The 23,222-nt window shown below is 41.8% G+C and overlaps 1 long non-coding RNA gene across 1 annotated transcript; it reads right to left on the bottom strand.

Annotated features, from left to right (window-relative positions):
• Window positions 1-208: 208 nt before the first annotated feature.
• On the bottom strand, window positions 209-1,974 carry LOC132535810 (uncharacterized). The gene is made up of 2 exons (XR_009547543.1): window positions 728-1,974; window positions 209-254 (listed from the first exon to the last, which is right to left on the bottom strand). It is a non-coding gene; the product is annotated as an uncharacterized LOC132535810 (long non-coding RNA).
• Window positions 1,975-23,222: the final 21,248 nt, after the last annotated feature.

Below are 23,222 nucleotides of genomic sequence, written 5' to 3'. Positions count from 1 at the left end.
GCTACAACAAGGGTAACAAATGGGAGAAAAAACGGCCTCCACGAGCTGTGGATTCATGGTGCACCAAGCCCCAGCAATAACCCTGGAGGCAAAAAAAAAGAATAGGAAAGCTATCTTGGGAGGGGATGGGATACGGAGATCTGGTTATGGGAATTATGTGGAGTTGTACCCCTTATTCTATGGTTTTGTTAATGTCTCCTTTTTTAAATAAATAAAAAAATTTTAATGTTTAAGAAGAATTCACTTTTTTCTGTCTGCTTCTGCTGGGATAGCCTGAGGGTGCTTCTTCCCGAGCTAGTGTTCTCTGGGTTTGAGAGAACTCAACTGGAGCCGATCTAGGCTGCTGCGTGGGAGAGGGATCAGGAACTCGTGCCGCACTAACTTTGCAGGAGATACACTGGAACCATCAGAGCCGGAAAGCAATTTCCAAGTGTCTTTAATCAGAAGAGCAGCTGTTTTTATACTCTCCAAGTAGGGTGGAAACAGGATGTGACATAGAGAGGGTGGAGTGAAAAGTGACTGGTGGAAGATCAGGGTGTGACAAGGAGAGGGGGCAGAGCAGGTGAGAATTCTACCACTAAACCACCAATGCCCTGGAGGGAAGGTGGTGCTTTATGTAAATGTAAAAGTGATTTATGTAAATAGACCGAAGCTTTGAATGGGATCAAATTAATCTCATACAGACATACTGGTGTTTAAGCCGGGGGGAGCTGGCATACTATCCAACATGCTTCCTTATCATTAATGTGAATCTTGAGTTACCTTCCACTGCACTAAACTTACCATGGTCAACCATCAACCCTGCATTTTTGTTTCTCCACATCCCAGCCTGAGTTTTCCTGAGGGTCTCAGAGGAAACCAGTCATCTATTGAAAATAAACCACCTCATACTCTTGATCTTTACTTCAGCTGCTCTGTCATCACTTCACTTTAATCAAAATCTGATTTTATCTGCAAGATGATACTTCTACCTCTCCAAGCCCAGCATTCCACACACATGCCTCCTACTCTTCACCTTCCCTACTCCACAATGACATTCGATTAGGGATCTGTCCTTATTCCTTGCTCCTCAGTTTCTTTTCCTTTTTTTTTTTTAAGCCTCGTGTATGCTTAATAATGTCTACCGGTATTCACATCATTCTGATTTCTCATAACTTATTTATTTATTTCCTGAGAAATAGGTGGGGCGGGTGGCCGTGCAGCACTCAGACATATGCGGTGCTCAGGATCAAACTCAAGACCTCATGCTTGCAAGCCCAGAGTTCTGCCACCATGCCATTTCCCAGGGCATCACAACATTCTGTTTCCCCAGCCTTTCCCACTCCTTCTTCCTGCCTACCACTCTCCCCACTGCATATTCTTAAACCTTTTCTGGTCTTTTGCTTTGCCTGTTTTTTAAAAACATCCATAGACAACTTTCTGGATAGCTCATCAACATCTGTAGGTCTAGAGTCCTTTATCTCTTCTCATGTTTTATCATGAAGATACAGGCATATTATCACACATAACCTCTCCAGGTGTCTACTTTGGTGCCCTAAAAGCTTTCTTTCAGCCTTGTAGGGCTTCACATTCCTTTGATCCTTCTGAACATATGATCTCAGTGATTGTGTCATTTCCACTCTATTTCTCCAGTGTTTTCCTGACTTTTCTTGCCTGCTTACTCATTCCTTTTTGAGTCATGCAATATCCCAGACAGCTCTGTCCTGCTATTAACCCTTTCTATAAGGATCTCCCTCCATAATTCCATTTCTTTCAACCTTTTGTGTTGTTTTCATAAACCTCATTGCTCCTTACTCTGGGTGACCTGAACTTTCTATTTTCTCTCCTTTGCTGTGAAGTCATCAATAAACACATTTTATTTATTTGTTTGTTTGTTTATACTAGAGCACTGCTCAGCTCTGGCTGATAGTAGTACTGGGGACTGACCCTGGGACTTTGGGGACTCAGGCATGAAAGTGCTTTTTGTATAATTATTATGCTAGCTCCCCCACACACCCTAACAAAACTGAGTGTTGTGTTTGTCTTGTTTTAGTATCTATTCCATCCATACAGAAGCAATGTGGGAAGCAGAAGGCAGACAGGTAAGGCAGTAGACAAAGGATGGAGAATTTGTTTCTGTTCTTGATATTCCAATACACTTCCCTGGCTCTTCACAAAAATGTGTTCAAGAAATAAATGATTTCTCATTCTTCTGTTGAATTGTCTTTGTTTGGTGAGGATGCAAAAAGAAGAAGTATAGACCTTGGGCTGGGGAGGTGGCTCAGCAGTAGAGAATGTGACATTTATATGTAAAGCTCTAGGTACCACATAACAGTAGCAAACACAAAACAAGTAGAACTCCATGGTAGAGTTGAGGGGGCTCTCTCTCTCTCTCCAGTAAATAAAATAAAAAATTGCATCAGGGTGGTGGCTCAGTAGCAGATTGTATGCCACATATACATGAGATGCTGAATCTGATCCTCAATACAGCACTAAAATATTAATTAGGGCCAGGGAGATGGTATAATTGATATATATACATATATATATACATATATATATGTATATATATATGTATATATATCATGATTAAGGCACCGAAATGCAGTCATCCCCAGCACTACCATAGCCAGAGTTGAGCAGTGCTCTGGTAACTAATGTCAGGACTAATATGGACATGAGAAGCTGACATAAGTACACCAATATTTGGTTCACCTGCTAGCCTTTTGGAGCTTTCAGGCCTTCATGAAAATGATATTAGGGGAGTTGGGCGGTAGCACAGTGGGTTAAGCACACGTGGCACAAAGTGCAAGGACTGGCATAAGGATACCGGTTGGAGCCCCGGCTCCCCCCCCCTGCAGAGGAGTTGCTTCACTGAAGGTGAGGCAGGCCTTCAGGTGTCTGTCTTTCTCTCCTCCTGTCTGTCTTCCCCTCCTCCCTCCATTTCTCTCTGTCCTATCTAACAACGACGACATCAGTAACAACAATAACTACAACAAGAGTGAAAAAGAAGGGCAACAAAAGAGAAAATAAATTAATTAATTAAAAAATAATATTAGATTTTCAAAAGTATAAGCCCATAGAAGAGACAAGAGTTTCCATTTTAATCAGCTTCAGGAAAAAAAAAAAAAAAAAAAGCTTAGGTCAAGAAGTCTATGAAATGAGAGGTGTTTTAAACAGTCCATCTTAAAGGGGAGACAGGCATGGTAATCATTTGTACCTATATACTGAGCGTCAACTGGTATTTATTGAGGTCCTCTTGGGCATTAGACACTAGACTAGGTACTGAAAAAAAACATAATTCCTTAAATTCAGAACAAACTATTGTGCCCCTTCTTTGGTATTAAGCAGGAAGATTTGGAAAAGAAAACTATTTCAGGGCTAAGAAAGGAAGAAAACTTCTCACTCTACATTAGCCCATGTAGGGGAAAATATTTCAAGAATATTTCCTGGAGGCTCAAGGGCACATTTTAAATTTTAGTTTTAATAATGCGCCTTTCAGTAAAGCCTCTAGTTCTTCTCAAGAATGTGATAAGAATCCTGTGCATAAAGGTTTGCATTTTCCTTATATGAATTCATCTTACATGTTAACATTAAGGAAAAATTGTGCAATGCGTTGTTTCTGTGAAATTCACTATCCATAGGGTAAGGTTTCTCAGCACACAGCACAAAAAGTGGGGGTGCCATGGGGCTGGGAGGTGATTCACATGGTAGAGGACACACATTGCCATGATAAACAACCTGAGTTTGAGCCCCTGTCACTATGAGCACCTTTAGGGGTGGAGAGTGAGGGTAACCTTCATGTGTGGTAGAATAGTGCTTCAGTTTCTTCCTTCCTTTCTCCCTCTCTCTCTCTCTCTCTCTCTCTCTCTCTCTCCCCTCTTTCTCTGCCTTTTGCTCTCACCTTGTATATAAAGGAGAAAAAAGGTTACCAGGAGCAGTGAAGTCATGTAAGTACTGAGTCTCAGGGTTAACTCTGGTGGAAAGAAAAAAAAGGAAGGAAAGAAGAAAGGAAGAAAGGGATGGGAAGACAAGGGGAGGAGAGGGAAAGAGAGGAGAGGAGTTGAAGGGGGTGGTAAGAAGAAAAGGAAAACAAAAGAAAATGCCCTGAGTGTTTCCAGGGAGGTTTGCCTACTGGGAAAGTACCTATGTATGGTACTTCAATGGCGGGTATTACACATTACCTCCTAGCCTAAATATTTGTGTGTGCTTTCTATCATACTAAACCTCTGGTTTCTTGTTCGTACTGGGGCATTATTTTAACAAATCACAAACAATTATGGAGTGCTGTTTTACACAGCACCTAGACAGTGAACTGCCCACAACAGTCAATAAATCATAAGAGGCATTCTAGAGTACTGAGATCTAAGTACTAGACTGCTCTGCTGCTAAAGACAGGGTAAACTCAAATGTAGTGGATGCTTGTTATTTTCCCCTTGCCAATGTCTGTTCTTGCGTTCTTTATGTTTTTCCTACTGTTTTTTTCTTTCCACTTTATTTTTATTCAACAGGATAGAAAGAAATTGAGAAGGAACGGGAGAGAGAAAAAAAAGATAAGACACCTGCAAACCTGCTTCACTGTTCATGAAGTGTCTTCCCTGCAGGTAGGGAGCAGGGGCTTGAACCCAGGTCCATTGCGCATGGTGATCTGTGCCCTTAACCCAGTGTGCCACCACCTGACCCCCCTGTTTTTTTCAACTTCAGCATCATTTTATTGAGGGAATTTATAGGATTGTTGTTGTCATGAAGTTACATTTTCACATTTCCCTAAGATAGGTGTCAATACATTTCCATTTCTTGCTCATGTGGTCTATACCCTTTGGAAAGTATGACCTGCCCCTGACTCCAGAACTGCATCTGAAACTGACCAAAAAGGTCTGCTACCCAGGAGCCCCTCTTCCCCAGAGCCCCGCCCCACTAGGGAAAGAGAGAGACAGACTGGGAATATGGATCAATCTGCTAACGCCCATGTTCAGCAGGGAAGCAGTTACAGAGCCAGACCTTCCATCTTCTGTATCCCACAAGGACCCTGGGTCCATACTCACAGAGGGATAAAGAATAGGAAAGCTATCAGGGGAGGGGATGAGATACAGAGTTCTGGTGGTGAGAAGTATGCGGAATTGTGCCCCTCTTATCCTATAGTCTTGTCAGTGTTTCCATTTTATAAATAAAAATTAAAAAAAGGGAGCCGGGTGGTAGCACAACGGGTTAAGTGCAGGTGGCACAAAGCGCAAGGACCAGGGGAAGGATCCTGGTTTGAGCCCCCAGCTCCCCACCTGCAGGGGAGTCGCTTCACGGGTGGTGAAGCAGGTCTGCAGGTGTCTGTCTCTCTCTCCTCCTCTCTGTCTTCCCCTCCTCTCTCCATTTCTCTCTGTACTATCCAACAACATCAACAACAACAACAATAATAACGACAACAATAAAAGAACGGCAACAAAAGGGAATAAATGAATAAATATATTTTTAAAAAAATTAAAAAAGAAAAGAAAAACCAAACAATGGAAGCAGCTCACTGAGGAGGGTGTCTGCCTTGCCACACAGGAGGCCCAGTTTGAGCCCAACTCCCACTGCACTGGGGGAAGCTCTCGTGGTGCCCTATCTTTCCTTCACTTCTCCATCTCAATCTCTTCCCCTCTATCTAAAATGTTTCTCCACTGATGACAACAACAACAAGAAATGTAGTGGAAAATGTTGGACCATTTTACTCTTTTGCAAAAAGGCTAAAATTTATTGCCAATTAAATACTCAGTGAAGGTAGGAGTGATGCCCAAATTTAAGCTCTCACTCCCCTGTCTAAGAAACATTTATACAAGTGAAAGGAAGGAACCAAAAAAAAACAAGTGGTGAGTTACAGGGCTAAGAAGGTGGAGGGGGCCCTTCTTATCCTATGGTTTTGTCAGTGTTTCCTTTTTATAAATAAAATAAAATTAAATTAAATTCAGTTGAAAAAAATGAAGCAGTGCTGCAGATGTCTCTCTGTCTCTTTCCCTTTCTGTCTTCCTTTTCCCTCTCAATTCCTTTTTGTCTCTGTCTAATAAATAAACATCCAATAATTCTACTAGGAATTCAACCAAGAAAGCAAACCATTTTATATTACGAAATATAAGTATTACCCAAGTTGGACTATCTATAACAAGAAAGTTGACAGTATATCCAAAACTTGATCCAACAGAGAAACTCAGCAGAGGTAAAGACTATATATATTTTCCTGTATGCCTCTTTCAAGTCATACCAAATAATACTGCATCTGCTGATCCCAACCTAATCAGTGCAATGCCTATCACCTCAACATGCTTCACTTTGGACTGTGTCCAGAGACAACAGGTGCGGAATGTCAGCTCTTCAGACTCATTACTCAGGTGAGAACTTTCCTTTATCATAGGTATCTAATTCTATTTCAGGTGGATCACTTCCTAACAAAGCCCCAAAACCTAAATATAGACCAGGTCCCATGAGACAGGGCATATGTTCACATGTATCCACAAATTAGGGCAAAATATATACCTGAAAACAAAAGTGCTCAATAGTCTGCAGTGAGTCAATAAATGAAACAAGCAAGTAGAAAGACCTAAAAAGACACCACAAAGTTCCTAATGAAATAGTTTCTACTTAGACATATATACCTTTCTCATCTATTTCCTATTTCATTTCCCTCATTCACTCCAAAGCTAACCTTATCAAAGTAAGGACTACAAAATCTGAATAAGAGCAAGAGACTGGCATACTTTAATGATGACTCTTTAGTCACTATCAGGTGACCCCATCATCTGGGGCCCTAATCAGGGAGTCCTAGGATTCCCACACAGACATGTTAGGCCTAGACCTCAAATAGATCCCTCTCTCCATTTTCACTGGTCATCTCCGTCAGGAACAACATAATAGACCCCTTTGTGGGCCCCTATAGGACCTTTCCCTCAAAGTAGATTAACAATGTTAAAGAATGTTCCACCTTCTAAAAGGAGACTGGATAACATACTCTTATCTACCACCTGCAGAAGATGGGTCCTGAAATTGGGGCAGCTTGCAACGTTCCTACTCATGACCACAGAATGTGAGCTCAGATCTACAGGGATGCAGAGGTTACATAGGCTCCTAAGCTAAATATGGGCTCCAGATCAAATTAATGGGGTCTAAAGTCAACAATATTTGTATACTTTTCCCATATTTGGGAGCTACTGTCTTCCCTGACCCAGCTTTGTTTGTTTGTTAGTTTGTTTTATTTATAAAAAGGAAACACTGACAAAACCATATGATAAGAAGGATAAAACTCCACACAATTCCCACCACCAGAACTCCATATCACATCCCCTCCCTTGATGGCTTCCCTATTCTTTAATCCTCTGGGAGTATGGAGCCAAGGTCATTGTGGGTTGCAGAGGGTGGAAGGTCTGGCTTCTGTAACTGCTTTCCTGCTGAACATGAGCATTGACTGGTCGATCCATACTCCCAACCTGCCTCTCCCTTTCCCTAATGGTGCAGGGCTCTGGGGAAGCAGAGATCCAGGACACATGGTAGGGTTTTTTGTGCAGGGAAGTCTGGTTGGCATCATGCTGGCATCTGGAACCTGGTGGCTGAAAAGAGAGTTAACATATAAAGCCAAACAAATTGTTGACTAATCATGGACCTAAATGCTGGTATAGTGCAGATGAAGAGTTGGGGGAGGGTCTTCATTTTGTAGATAGCTAGTAGGTGGCAAATGTTAGTTATATTCCAAAGGGCCTATAGCTATAATAGTTGGTTGTTGTTTTTTTTCCCTGAGCCTGAAATCTGATATGCAGATGGATCCAAGTTATTGTCTGGGGAGATGATATCATTGCTGGCAGAAGTACCAGAAAGCTGGATCAGGGAACAACGTAGCTCCCAAGTATGGGAAAGGTGTATAAATATTGTTGACTATAAACCCCATCGATTTGATTTGATCAGGGGCCTATATTTAGCTTAGGAGCCTATGTAACCTTTGCATCCCTATAGATCTGAGCTCACATTCTGTGGTCATGAGTAGGAATGTCCCAAGCTGCCCCAATATCAGGACCAGTCTTCCTCAGGTGTAGCATAGAGTACGTTATCCAGCCTCCATTTGGAGGATGGAACATTCTCTACCATTGTTGATCCAAGTTGAGGTCAAGGTCCTATAGGGGCCCACAAAGGTGTCTATTTTGTTGTTCCTGATGGAGATGACCGATAACAATGGAGAGAGGAACGATCCAACTCTAGCCCTTTTACCAGCCATGACATCATCTCCCCAAACAATAACTTGGGTGCACCTGCATATCAGAGGTCAGGCTCAGGAAAAAAACTAGTATAGTCATGGGCCCTTTGGAATATGACTAAAATATACCTACTAGCTATTTTCAAAATGGAGACCCCAAATCTTTATCTGCAATATTCCAGCCTTTAAGTCCATGATTAGTCAACAATTTGTTTGGCTTTGCATATTAACTCTCTTTTCAGCCACCAGGTTCCAGATGCTAGTATGATACCAACCAGACTTCCCTGGGCAGACAACCCCACCAATGTGTCCTAGAGCTCCGCTTCCCCAGAGCCCCACCCCACTAGGGAAAAATAGAGACAGGCTGGGAGTATGGATTGACCTGCCAATGCCCATGTTCAGTGGGGGAGCAATTACAAAGCCAGACCTTCCACCTTCTGCACCCCATGATGACCCTGAGTCCATACTCCCAGAAGGTTAAAGAATAGGAAAGCTATCAGGGGAGGGAATGCGATATGAAGTTCTGGTGGTGGGAATTGTGTGGAGTTTTACCCCTCTTATCCTATGGTTTTGTCAGTGTTTCCATTGTATAAATAAAAATTTTTAAAGAGAAGGTAACCTTGGGGCCAGGTGTAACACACCTGCTTCAGTGCACATGCTAGAATGCACAGGGATCCAGGTTTGAGTCCCTAGTTCCCACCTTCAGGGAGAAAGCTTTCTGAGTGATGAAGCAGGACTACAGGTATTTCTCTGTCTCTCTTCCCCTCAATCTCCTCCTCCCTTCTCAATTTCTGACTGTCTCTATCCAATAAATAAAGATAATAATTTTTAAAAAGAAGGCAACCACATCAGAAAAGCTGAGTAGCTTTGTGGCTGATAGCACAGGCTGTTTAGTTAGCTAGATAAGCCACTTGCTAACTGACTAGTTGTATGTCCTTTGGTGAGATCTTTGAGATTCCCCCCCCCAAGTTTTCTATTGCATAAGTGGGGAGAATTATTACTCCTACCAGTTCATGGTGATAGTAAATGATGTGTGAATAAATTGTACTTCTCAAATCATCTCACTACTCTTTATTTTAATGCATGGTATGGCAAAAATATCACAGTTTATTTTGATGCAATTTGTAGTCTTTATTACTAAAAGAAAGAAAAGAAATGAGGTATATTTCAAGTGCATAGGTATTCTTCATGCATCAGTAAATCTGATAAGGGTCCAAATGCAATTTTTTGTGGAGCACGGAGACATCTCACTTGGTAGAATACACTTTATAACAGTTGAAGACTTGGCTTCAATCCTTAGCCACACGTGGGTGCACCTGCTGAGAGAACTTCATGAGCCATGGAGAAGTGCTGCAGTGTCTCCTCTGCACTGTTAGTCTCTCACTATCAAACTCTATCTGAAAGAAAAAGGAAGAGAAAGGAAAAGAATAAACCTAACAAAAGAAATGAAAGACTTGTATACTAAAATTTATGAATCACTATTCAAGGAAATAGAAAAAGACACAAAGAAGTGGAAAGATATTCCATGTTCATGGGCTGGAATAATTAATATCATCAACATGAATATACTACCCAGAGCCATATACAAATTTGATGCAATCCCCATCAAAGTCCACCTAATTTTTTTTAGGAGAATGGAACAAAAGCTACAAATGTTGATCTGGAACCAGAAAAATACCTATACCTAGAATTGCCAAAACAATCTTGAGAAGAAAGAAGAGAACTGGAAACATCGCACTCCCAGATCTCAAATTGTATTGTAGGGCCATTATGATCAAAACTACTTACTGGAACATAAATAGACACACTGACCAGTGGAATAGAATTGAGATCCCCAAAATAAGCCCCTACACTTATGGACATCTAATCTTTGAAAAGGTGCCCAACCTATTAAATGGGGAAAGGGGAATCTCGCCAACAAATAGTGTAGGAAAAAATGGGTTGAAACATGTAGAAGAATGAAACTGAATCACTGTATTTCACCAAAAAATAAAAGTAAATTCCAAATGGATCAAGGACTTGGATGTTAGACCAAAAACTATCAGATATTTAGAGGAAAATATTGGCAGAACTCTTTTCCATCTAAATTTTAAAGGCATCTTTAATGATACAAATCCAACTACAAAGAAGACTAAAACAAAAATAAATCAATGGAAGTACATCAAATTAAAAAGCTTTTGCAAAAAAAAAGCTTATGACAGCAAAAGATACCACCACCTAAGCAAAGAGACCCCTCACAGAATGGGAGAATATATTACATGTCATACATCGGACAAAAGGCTAATAACCAAAATATATAAAGAGCTCACCAAACTCCACAAAAAGAAAACAAATGACCCCATTCAAAAATAAAGAGAGGATATGAACAGGATATTCTCCATAGAAGAAATACAAAAGGCCAGTAAACATATGAAAAAATACTTCAAGCCATTGATTGTCAGAGAAATGCAAACAGTGAGATACCACTTCACTCTTATTAGAATGTCATACACCAGAAATGATAACAACAACAAATGCTGCTACAGAAGTTGTGGGGACAAAGGAGCGCTTCTGCACTGCTGGTGGGAATGTCCATTGGTCATTCAATGGAACCACACCAAATTAAAAACTTCTGTACAGCAAAAGATACCACCACCCAAACAAAGAGACCCCTTACAGAATGGGAGTATATCTTCTGTGGAGAGCAGTCTGGAGAACTCTTGGAAGGCTAAAAGTGGACCTACCCTATGACCCTGAAATTCCTCTCCTGAGCATATATCCTAAGGAACCAAACACACCTATCCAAAAAGATTTGTGTATACCTATGTTCATAGCAACACAATCCATAATAGCCAAAACCTGAAAGCAACCCAACGTGTCCAACAACAGATGAGTGGCTGAGCAAGTTGTGGTATATAGACACAATAGGATACTTCTCAGCTATTAAAAATGGTGAATTCACCTTCTTCCCCCCATCTTGGATGGAGCTTGAAGGAATCATGTTAAGTAAGATAAGTCAGAAACAGAAGGATGAATATGAGATGATCTCATACACAGAAACTGGAAAATACTACCATGAGGCCAGCCTGACTTTCCTGGGAAGACAATCTCATCCATGTGTCCTGGAACCCCACCTCCCCAGAGCCCCACCCCACTAGGGAAAGATAGGGTATGGATTGGCCTGTTAACACCCATGTCCAGTGGAGAAGCAATTATAGAAGATAGACCTCCCACCTTATGCACCCCATAGAGATCTTTGGTCCATACTCCTAGAGGGATAAAGAAAAGGGAAGCTTCCAATGGAGGGGATGGGATACGGCACTCTAGTGGTGAAAACTGTATGAAATTGTATCCATCTTAATCCCACAATTATGTCAATCATTATTAAATCACTAATAAAAAAAAAGAAGTTGAAAAATAAGAAAACACACAGCAGAATTTGGACTGGGTTTAGTGTTTTGCACCAAAGTAAAAAACGCTGGGCTGGGGGGGGGGGGGGGTTTGGGTCCTAGAGCATGATGGCGGAGGAGGACCTAGAGGAAACTGAATTGTTATGTGGAAAACTGAGAATTGTTACAGATGTACAAACCACTGTATTTTCCTGCTGACTATAAACCATTAATCCCCCAAAAAGAAAGAAAAGGAAAGAGGAAGAAAGGGAGGGAGGGAGGAAGGAAGGAAGGAAGGAAGGAAGGAGAAAAGAACCCACCGGGAGCAGTAGACTCTTACAAGTATGGAACTCTGGTAAAAAAAAAAAAAAAAATTTAAATTGAGGAGTTGGGTGATAGTGCAGCGGGTTAAGTGCATGTGGCACAAAGCACAAAGACCAGCTTAAGGATTCCTGTTTGAGCCCCACCAGCAGGGGAGTGAATCAGGTCTTCACAGGTGGTGAATCAGGTCTGCAGGTATCTATCTTTCTCTCCCCCTCTCTGTCTTCCCCTCCTCTCGATTTTTCTCTGTCCTATCCAACAATAACAAAAACAATAATAACTACAACAATAAAACAACAAGGGCAACAAAAGGGAATAAATAAATATTTTTAAAAATTAAATTAAAAAAAAGACATGGGGAGAGGATGGGATATGGAGCTCTGGTAGTAGAAATTGTACCCCCTCTTATCCTATGGTCCTGTCAGTGTTTCCATTTTATAAATAAATAATTTTTTTTAAAAGATGCAGTATTTTATGTGAACACTGCTACTCATAGAAAGCCAGCAGACCTGGTCGTCCCTCTCCTGGCTGTGTTGGTGACTGACAACATCAACAAAACAAGTTGCCGGGCAGCACAGGCAGACCTAGGACTTACAAAGCTAAGATCAGATTTAACTGTGTGTACTCAACCCACAGACCTTAGAAGCTCTTTTTTTTTTTTTTTTTTTTTGGTTTGGCTTTGTATGTTAACTCTCTTTTCAGCCACCAGGTTCCAGATGCTAGCATGATGCCGACCAGACTTCCCTGGACAGACAACCCCACCAATATGTCCTGGAGCTCTGCTTCCCCAGAGCCCTGCCCCACTAGGGAAAGAGAGAGGCAGGCTGCACTATTCCAGAAGCTCTTTTCTGATCCCACTCATCAAGGAACCCCTTCCTGTGAAATAACAAAGAGGCTTCTTTTTGGTCAGGAAGGCACACTAAGTAATTTGCATATTTCCATTCACTGGCACAAATTATAGTTTGAACACAGGTTGTTTTTTTTTTTTTTTTTTTCCCTCCAGGGTTATTGCTGGGCTTGGTGCCTGCACCATGAATCAATCCACCGCTCTTGGAGGCCATTTTCCCCCTTTTTGTTGCCCTTGTTGTTGTAGCCTTGCTGTGGTTATTATTATTGCCATTGTTGATGTTGTTCGCTTTGGACAGGACAGAGAGAAATGGAGAGAGGAAAGGAAGACAGAGGGGGGAGATAAAGACACCTGCAGACCTGCTTCACCGCCTGTGAAGCGACTCCCCTGCAGGTGGGGAGCTGGGGGCTCGAACCGGGATCCTTACGCCGGTCCCTGCGCTTTGCGCCACATGCGCTTAACCCCCTGCGCCACCGCCCGACCCCCTGAACACAGGTTTTAAGTCTCCTTTACATTCGAATATAATCAAATGTGTATTACTCCCATGGAATGAATGGCAGACTCTGCTGAAGAGCATCTGAAATAAAATCACCTGGCCAAAGCCAGCCAGATAGCTATGGAAAGTGCCAATAGCTAATTAGCTTAAATAGCTAATGGAAAGTGTTCCTGCTTTGTCATGTGTACAACCCAAGGTCAAGTTTGGCCCCCATCACACTAGAGGAGCTTTTGTGCTGTGGTATCATTCCTCTCTCCTTCTCTTTCTTTCTATATATAACTAATAATAATAATAATCGCAGAGCAGGGAAACCTCGGCAATAAAAAGAAAGAGAGGGGAGTCCGGCGGTAGCGCAGTGGGTTAAGCGCAGGTGGCGCAAAGCGCAAGGACCGGCATAAGGATCCGGGTTCCAGCCCCCGGCTCCCCACCTGCAGGGGAGCCGCTTCACAGGCTGTGAAGCAGGTCTGTAGGTGTCTATCTTTCTCTCCCCCCCTTTGTCTTCCCCTCCTCTCTCCAATTCTCTCTGTCCTATCCAATAACAACCATATCAATAACAACAACAATAATAACTACAACAACAATTAAAAAAGACAACAAGGGCAACAAAAGGGAAAATAAATAAATTTTTTTTAAAAAGATTTTTTTTAAAAAAAAATTTTAAAAAAAGAGAAGAAAGAAAGAAAGAAAAAAAGAAAGAAAGAAAGAAAGAAAGAAAGAAAGAAAAAGAAAAAGAGAGAGGGACCAGGCACACCCAGTTAAGCACACAGGTTATCATTCACAAGGTCCAAGGTCTGAGCCCCTACTCTCTACCTGTAGGGGGTCAGCTCCATGAGTGTTGAAGCAGATCTGAAGGTGTCTCTCTTTCCCAGTCTTATCTACCCCTCCCCTCTCAATTTCTCTCTGTCCTATCAAATTAAAAAATAGAAAGGAAAAACAAAAAAAGGAAAAAAGGCCACTGGGAGCAGTGGATTAGTAGTGCCAATACTGAGCCCCGGCTATAACCCTGATGGCAAAAAGAGGAGGAGGAGGAGAAGGGGAGGAAGAGGAAGAAGAAGAGAGAAAGACAAAAGAAGGAAGGGAGGAAGGGAGAGAAATAGACAGACATGGGCACTGGCAATTTGATTCATATCCTCAGCCTATTTCTATCTTTTCCTAGTGGGATACGGCTCTGGAGAGGTGAGGTTCTAGGACACATCTGTCCAGGGAAGTCAGGATGGAATCATGATAGCATCTGCAACTTGGTGAGCCATACAGTTTTCACATGATCCTTCTTGGTGGGGGAAGCAGCATCCTGGGTGAGATGAAGAAATGGGAGAGGAGGAGAGTGAGCCATAGGCAGGATTTCCATTCATCTTTTGCTCCATACTCTGAGGATGCTAGGAGGAATAGATGTGTCCCTGATGAATGCTTTCCATACAGTACAACTCAGGTAATATGAATAAATTAATAAGTGTGTAAGATTTTGATAAGCTGTGTTCCTCCCCCCTTTGAATCACACAGTCCTTTAAGTAAAAAAGACCATTAAGCAGGTGGCGCGAAGCACAAGGACAGGCGTAAGGATCAAGGTTCGAGCCCCTGGCTCCCCACCTGCAGGGGTGTTGCTTCACAAGCGGTGAAGCAGGTCTGCAAGTGTCTATCTTTCTCTCCCCCCTCTGTCTTCCCATCTTCTCTCCATTCTCTCTGTCCTATCCAACAACAAAGACGTCAATAACAACAACAATAACAACTACAACAACAATTTTAAAAAGCAAGGCCTATAAAAGGGGAAATAAATACAAAAAAAACTTTAAAAAAGGAAAATAAAAAAGAACATTAAAATCTTAATGACTTAAATTGAAAGCAGAGCGCAGTTTTTGCTCTCAGTGTGGTCCCAGTCTTCTATAACTGTGACACAGACACAGAGGATGTGGGAGAGTAAAAAAGGAAAGACGAGAAAGACAGATATCATCTGTCCAACAGATTACTGGCAAAGGAAGTGGTTTCCACCCAAGTTAAACCTAAGTGACAAGAGCCCAGAGCTATCCCTGTGCAGAATAGCTCCAAAGTAGCAACAAGCTCCAAAAACCTAACCTCCACCCCCACCCCCACGTCCTATTTCTGGTAGTCCCTCATTTATAGATAGTTCCCTACAATTTCACCTTAGGGTTTTATTCTTTTTTAAAATGTTATGTTCTTCGAACCCCGGCTCCCCACCTGCAGGGGAGTCGCTTCACAGGTGGTGAAGCAGGTCTGCAGGTGTCTATCTTTCTCTCCTCCTCTCTGTCTTCCCCTCCTCTCTCCATTTCTCTCTGTCCTATCCAACAACAACAACAACAATAATAACTACAACAATAAAACAACAAGGGCAACAAAAGGGAATAAATAAATAAAATAAATATTTAAAAAATGTTATGTTTTATATTTACACATATCAGAGAGAAAGCAAAGTATTGCTCCACTTGCTTTGTCTTCTCTTTCTCCAGAAACCCACCCTACTAGGGAAAGAGAGAGACAGACAGGGAGTATAGACCGACCAGTCAATGCCCATGTTCAGCGGGGAAGCAATTACAGAAGCCAGACCTTCTACCTTCTGCAACCCTCAATGACCCTGGGTCCATGCTCCCAGAGGGATAGAGATGGGAAAGCTATCAGGGGAGGGGGTGGGTTATGGAGATTGGGTGGTGGGAATTGTGTGGAGTTGTACCCCTCCTACCCTATGGTTTTGTTAATTTATCCTTTCTTAAATAAAAAATAAATTAAAAAAAAGAAAAAAAGAAAAATTTTAATATTTATTTTATTTATTTATTCCCTTTTGTTGCCCTTGTTGTTTTATTGTTGTTGTTGTTGCATAGGACAGAGAGAAATGGAGAGAGGAGGGGAAGACAGAGAGGAGGAGAGAAAGACAGACACCTGCAGACCTGCTTCACCACCTGTGAAGCGACTCCCCTGCAGGTGGGGAGCCGGGGTTCGAACCGGTATCCTTATGCCGGTCCTTGTGCTTTGCGCCACCTGCGCTTAACCCGCTGCGCTACAGCCCGACTCCCCCAAAAAAGAAATTTTATGAAGAAGTGTCTATCAGTCAAGAAAAAAGGTTTCAGAAGAAACCTGGACTTCTTTTGTTTGTGTTTTTAACTCTGGAACTGTAAGAAAGTAAATGTCTGTTGATTAAATCATCCAGATTTTGATAACTAGCTGTATTTTCCCTAGTAAAGTAATACAACTAGCAAATGACTAAATTTCTACTTCTGGTGTGTGAAAATTATTCATAAATTTTATTTATTTATATTTATTTATTTAATTTATTAAATCTGTGTAGTTCAAGTCAGCCTGTCTTAAGCTCCATTCCCACTCCCCCTGACCAAAGTCTACAGAGGCTACATCTGAACAAGTGGTCTATTTAGACTCTGGAAGTGGACCTGGGGCCATTTGCTGGGAATTTCAAAGTATGTGTTCTTAGTACATATTCCAGACACAGGGCAGTGAACTCCATATGGCCTCCACACAAACTATATGAAGAAAATGTACATACACAAGTGTTCATCTTCACGGCAGGGCGTAACAGCGATAAAGTATAAGACTTGTGTGCACCAGGCACCAGGTTTGGTCCTCAGCACTATAAATACTACAACAATCTCATCTCTGTCTCCATCTGCCTCTCATCTTAAATCAAAAATCTTCAAAGATGTTCAGGTTCATGATGCTTCCATTCCAGCAGAGGACTATGTACTGAAAACAAATGCATTAGTTCAACAGGCAAATATAAAGTGTGTTTGACATTATGAACTCTGGAGAAAAGAAGAGGTAGAGAGTTCAATTTTAAATAGTGTGAGTTGTGGCCTAGAAGGTGGCGCAGTGGATAAGGCATCAGACTCTCAAGTATGAGGTCTTGAGTTCAATCCCCAGCCTCACATGTACCAGAGTGATGTCTGGTTCTTTCTCTCTCTCCTATCTTTCTCATTAATAAATAAAATATTTAAAAAATAAATAAAGTGAGTCAAGAAGATTAGTTTCCTAGGGGTATTTTAATTTTAAAAAAGTGGGATAGGTAGGATAACAAATATTTTATCTCATGAAAGTCTGAAGTTAAGTTGTTCCTGGGGTTGCTTCCATGGAGTATGGGAAAATTAGTTCCAGTCTTTCTCCTAGTTTCTACTAACATTAGGAGTTTTGGTTTTTTTTTTTTTAAGATTTTTATTTATTTATTTATTTGTCAGAAAGGTAGGAGGAAAGAGAAAGAACCAGACATCACTCTGATACATGTGCTGCCAAGGACCTAACTCAGGACCCCACACCTGAGAGTCCAATGCTTTATCCACTGCGCCACCTCCTAGACCACCTAACATTAGGAGTTTTTTGGCTGCTAGATGACTATTACCTCCATGTCGACATCATCTTCCCTATGTATAGATAAGTCACTTTCTAAATTTTCTTCTCTAAGTACAGAAAAGTCAGAGAAATAATTCATCAGGTAGAGTAGAGTGCTTACCTTCCCATTCACTCAGCCTAGCTTGCAGTCCTGGAGCCACATGAAGGGTGCTGTGGTAGCAGAAGAAACTCCAGAGCAATAGTATGTCCTCCTCTGTCTGTCTCTCTATCTGAATAAAAAAGTATCCCAGAGGAAGTGAAATCATGCAAGTGTAAGTTAAGACCCCAGGTCCAAAACAAAACAAAATATCAGAAGTATTGGATTAAGACATATCCTAGTGAATTACTTCATTCTACTTTGAGCATATAAAAAGAACTAATTTCCAAACAGGGGTCAGTCATATTCACACATATTAGGGTTAAGAACCTTAACACCGGGAGTCGGGCGGTAGCGCAGTGGGTTAAGCGAATGTGGCACAAAGAGCAAGGACCAGTGTAAGGATCCCAGTTCAAGCCCCCGGCTCCCCACCTGCAGGGGAGTTGCTTCATAGGTGGTGAATCAGGTCTGCAGGTGTATATCTTTCTCTCCCCTTCTCTGTCTTCCCCTCCTCTCTCCATTTCTCTCTGTCCTAACAACAACAACATCAACAACAACAATAATAACTACAACAACAATGAAAAACAACAAGGGCAACAAAAAGGGAAAATAAATAAATATAAAAACAAAAATTTTAAAAAAAGAACCTTAACACCTTTTGGGAGGACAGAGTTCAACCCATAACAGATGTTTAGCCGTGAAAAGAATATTTGAACACAAGTCTGAAAGTGAAGGGCAAGGAGTGAGCCAGGATGAAAATGGGGGGGGGGGCAGGGGGTACGGACATGACAGCAGACGGAACAGCCAGTGCAAAGGCTCTGCTTCCTCCTCCAGAACAATGTTTTGGTGAGGGAATAGTGTGAGTCTACAAGGTCAAAGAGAAAGAGCCTATAACAGAATAATGCACTAGGCTCTAAATCTGAAACCACCCAACCATCTTTCATGAGTGTCACAGTGTGCTCGTTCTTGTGGCTCATCTATCAATTCAGTATATCAAACACTCTTGCATTTCATTTATGTTCATTTCATTTACATTCCATTTCAGTGGCGCTCCTGGTTGAGCTCACAGGTTATACAATGCACTGGGTTCAAGCTCCCAGTTCCTACCTGAGGGGGAGAGCTTTGTGAGTGGTGAAGCAGTGTTGCAGGTGTCTCTCTTTCTCTTCCTCTCTACCACCCTCTCACTCCTTCATTTCTGACTGTCTCTATTCAATGAATAGAAATAATTTTTTAAAAATATTTATTTATTTATTCCCTTTTGTTGCCCTTGTTGTTTTATTGTTGTAGTTATTGTTGTTGTTGGATAGGACAGAGAGAAATGGAGAGAGAAGGGGAAGACAGAGAGGGAGAGAAAGATAGACACCTGCGGATCTGCTTCACCGCCTGTGAAGCGACTCCCCTGCAGGTGGGGAGCTGGGGGCTCAAACTGGAATCCTTACACCGGTCCTTGAGCTTTGTGCCACCTGCGCTTAACCCGCTGCACTACAACCCAACTCCCAAATAGAAATAATTTTAAAAAAATTTTAAAGGGAGAGAAGCAGAGACACCAACAGTCCTGCTTTCCCCCTGCAGGTGGGGACCAGAGATTTGAACCTGGATCCCTGAGCATGATAATGTGTGTTCTCAAGCAGTTGTATCATCTTCACCTGGCCCTCAATGTTTTTTTAAGTTTTTTTTATTTATTATCTTTATTTACTGGGTAGAGACTATCAGAAGGAAGAAATAGAGAGAGAGTGAGACAAAGAGACACCTGCAGCCCTGCTTCACCACTCATAAAGCTTTCCCCCTGCAGGTGGGGGCCAGGGGCTTGAACTTCAGCCCATAAGCATTGTAACATTTGCACTCAACCAGGTGTGCCACCATCTGGCCCCTTGTAGTTATTCTTGTTGTCATCATTGTTGGATAGGACAGAGAGAAATGGAGAGAGGAGGGAAGACAGAGAGGGGAAGAGAAAGGTAGACACCTGCAAACCTGCTTCACCGCTTGTGAAGCAACTCCCCTGCAGGTGGGGAGCCAGGGGGCTCAAACCAGGATCCTTACTCTGGTCCTTGCACTTTGTGCCACGTGCGCTTAACCCGCTGCAATACCACCTGACTCCCCCCTTTTTAACTTTTTAACTATACCTGGCCAGTAAAACTTAGAGCAGTAGGAGTGAAGAGGTAATTTTTTTTTTCTGAAGTTAAAATTTAGAGTAACAAGACAGCTCTAATAAAATGTAACCATACTTGATCTATTCCAACCTTCTGAAAGGATCATGGTAGCACTGAAAACTCTCTCTGATTTGTTTTATTGATATTTTAGCTCGTATCAGGTGTGAAGTAAAGAGTTCTTTTTAGACTTCCAATGAATCTTCTCTGACCTTCTAGACTTATCTCCAAGTTGGAAACTTCTCTCAAGCCGTCAGCCATCACCCCCACCCAGGACACCATCCCCCTTCCATCCTATCCTAGTTCTAGATAACAATTCTTACCAAACAGGCTTTGTGGTGACTCCCTCTTCCACCCCCCTGAGTTTGGAATGCTTCAGAGTAAAACTGGACTTGAATAAGAACCAGAATCCCTTCATTACATTCTGCTCACCTTCCTTTCACATTCCACACCTCAGTCCTAGTTGGAGGGGGTCGGGAACTTTCAGTTCATGACTCCCCCAATTCCGCCTGATTTGGCCCAGGCTTGTTGAGAGACTAAGTCCTTTGTTCCCTGTGGCTCTGCACACCCTTTCCTGCTGTCCCACATTTGCAACAGTCTCCTCCTTGTCCATCAAAAGCCCATTCTGCTTCCAAATCTTCCTGTAAAACTCTGGCCCTGCAGCTATTTTCTGATGATGTGTACCCTTGGCTTCTCCCTCTGACTGGGACAGGAAGCAGAGAAACATGGGAGAAAAGGGGGGAGGAAATTAGCCAGTTGCATAGCCTGGCATTTTCTGGGGTTTTCAAAGTAAAGACATTTAGTAACAATCCCTTTCTAAAGCTTCCTTTGCATCTCCAAAATGGAAGGGCTTGGCGGGGTGGGGATGGACTGCCTTAGGCCTAGTTGTTTTCAGCAGGAATCTCTGATGAGAAAGGGAGAAGGAAGAACAGAGGGGCTATGTACATACAGTAAAGTCTCCTTGGAACCCCAAAGCATCCAAATATCCCTGAAGAGCTGAGAAATGAATCCATATTGAGCCCTCTCTAAGTGCCTAGTGTGTTCACATTCCTTATATAGTTATATCTTCACAGAGATAAACCACAACAAGTTCCCAACAAATACTCAAAGACTTTGGGATTTTCCAGGTATTTCTATCTTTGTGTTCTTGGTAGGTGTTTAAATATCTAACTATAATAGTGACTTTGTCTCCTTGCAGTATGTCCTTACCGTTCTGTCCATTTTGCTTCTCTTATTTGCTTAGGCAGCTGTATTAACAATTGTTCTTCTAAGTAACTTACTTCTTCCTTGTTTTTATTGCCACCAGGATTATCACTGGGGCTCAGTGCCTGCACAGAAAATCTACCACTCCAGGTGGTCTTTCTTTCATTCATTCATTCTTTCTTTTTCTTTCTTTGATATGACAGAAAGAAATTGAGAGGGAAGGGGCAGATAAGAGAAAGAGAGACACACCTGCAATACACTCATGAAGCTTCCCCTTGCAGGCGAAGAGAAGGAGTTTGAACATGGTCCCTTGAGCACTGTGTAGCATGTGCATTAAACTAGGTGTGCCATTGCCTAAGTAGTTTCTTAAACTCAGTTTATGTTGTAAAATTTTGTCTTGATTTTTATCACTGCAAACATGATCCACCCCTACTATCCCCCACCCCCGCCTCCTTCAGACATAAGCTTTTTTCACTACAATAAGTTAAAATTTGTGTGTGTGTGTGTGTGTGTGTGTGTGTGTCTGGAATCTTATTCATGTTTTTCTTTTTATGTTCCCACCACTTCTAGGCTACTTTTTAATTCAGGTAGACAAGAAGCAGGAGAGAAACCAAAGTACCAGATCTTCTTCCAGTCTATCACATCTCCCTTGCAGTGCCAGGGTTTGCTCTTGGCCTGCACACATGGCATGACATGCACCCTACCTGGTAATCCACCCGTCTGACCCTGCCCAATATTCTTTAATATACTTGATGTAGATTGGTTTATGATGATTTGCAGTACTACAGCAGCAAGATGCCATTTGTGTGCTGGGGAGAGGTAAGGATGAGGTACAGGGCTTCAGGGGGCAACGAGGTTGAGAAGGAGCCATTGACAACAGGTAGCATGAGCAAGAGGATGGCAACAGAACAAGCATAACATTTAGTTAGTTATTGGGTAAAAGAGCAAATCAACATCAGCATAAACTGAGTTCATGGTGCTGTTTCCACCTTGAATCTTTGGCTGCTAATAAAGAGTAAGAACCAGGAATTCAAGGTGGAAGGATGTTTTGGTGCTTCTTGAGAGAAAAGTCAAAGACATGGGCAAAAGAACAAGCCAAAGATGAGTCCATTTAGACTAGACACTAAAGTCCACTCCACTTAAAAGGTTGAGTCCAATAGCTCTCCTAGATGAAGCTTCTAGTCTCTATTGTAAAATTCCAGGAACTTTCTCCTCTGTGACTTTGGAGTTGTGAGGCAGCTGACCCACAGTTTTAAAGTGAGTAATGATAAATGGTCGACATGTAAACCCTCTTATTTACTGCTTCTGAGAATTGTTTCAATTACTGCTCAATTCTATCTGCATAGTTGTAGGCCAAACATCCCTCTATCTTCTGGAACCCTGCCTCTAATCAGCCATGTCTACACTCAGAATGGAAAGAGGGAAAGATGCTCTGAGTAAAAGATTGAGCAATGTTAAAAATAGGAAAGGACAGTCCCCTGCACCACTGTAAGCCAGGGCTAAGCAGGACTATGTCTAGTAAAATAAATAAATAAATAAATAAATAAATAAATAAACAAACAAACTAAGGTCACAATAAGGATGGAGTTAATGATAATGTCCTAAATATGACTGAATCAGCTAGGTTTCAGACCATCCTTCAGATTCCAAGGTCTGCTCAAATTCTCAGGTCTTTCAGTATTCTTACACAACGGTATTGCTAAGTCCATAAAAGAACTGGCTATACCTGTCCTGGAGAAGCATTGTGGCATCTTTTGTACCTAAATCAACTTTTGTTTTTGTTGGAATACAGTTGCAACTTTTCTATAATGGATTAATAGAGAAGGCTCTTTAAACACTGCTGCACTGCCTTGAAGCAAGTGTGGTAGAATCCAGGGAAGGATTTTTTTTTTTCCAATACAAATACTGGAAACCTACATAAGCAGTGAAGCAAGTCTTATATTTCCCTCCTCCTACGTCTTCCCCTCCTCTCTCAATTTCTCTCTATCCTATCCAACAACAACGGCAGTAACAACAGTGGAATAAAGATGGCCACCAGAAGCAGAGGATTCGTAGTGCAGGCACTGAGCCCCAGAGATAAGCGTTAGAGGCAAAAAAAAAAAAAAAAAAAAAAACTAGAAGCCTAAAACTTTCAATGGAGTAGATCTGTGTGTAGTGAGGACCCATAAGAATGGGAAAGGAACAGTCCAGGAGGCTACACAGCAGACAGAG

This window comes from Erinaceus europaeus, chromosome 2 (genome assembly GCF_950295315.1).
Source record: "Erinaceus europaeus chromosome 2, mEriEur2.1, whole genome shotgun sequence".
Lineage (NCBI taxonomy): Eukaryota > Metazoa > Chordata > Mammalia > Eulipotyphla > Erinaceidae > Erinaceus > Erinaceus europaeus.
Note: the sequence above shows the minus strand (reverse complement) of the source record. Positions and strands in the feature narration are given on the sequence as shown.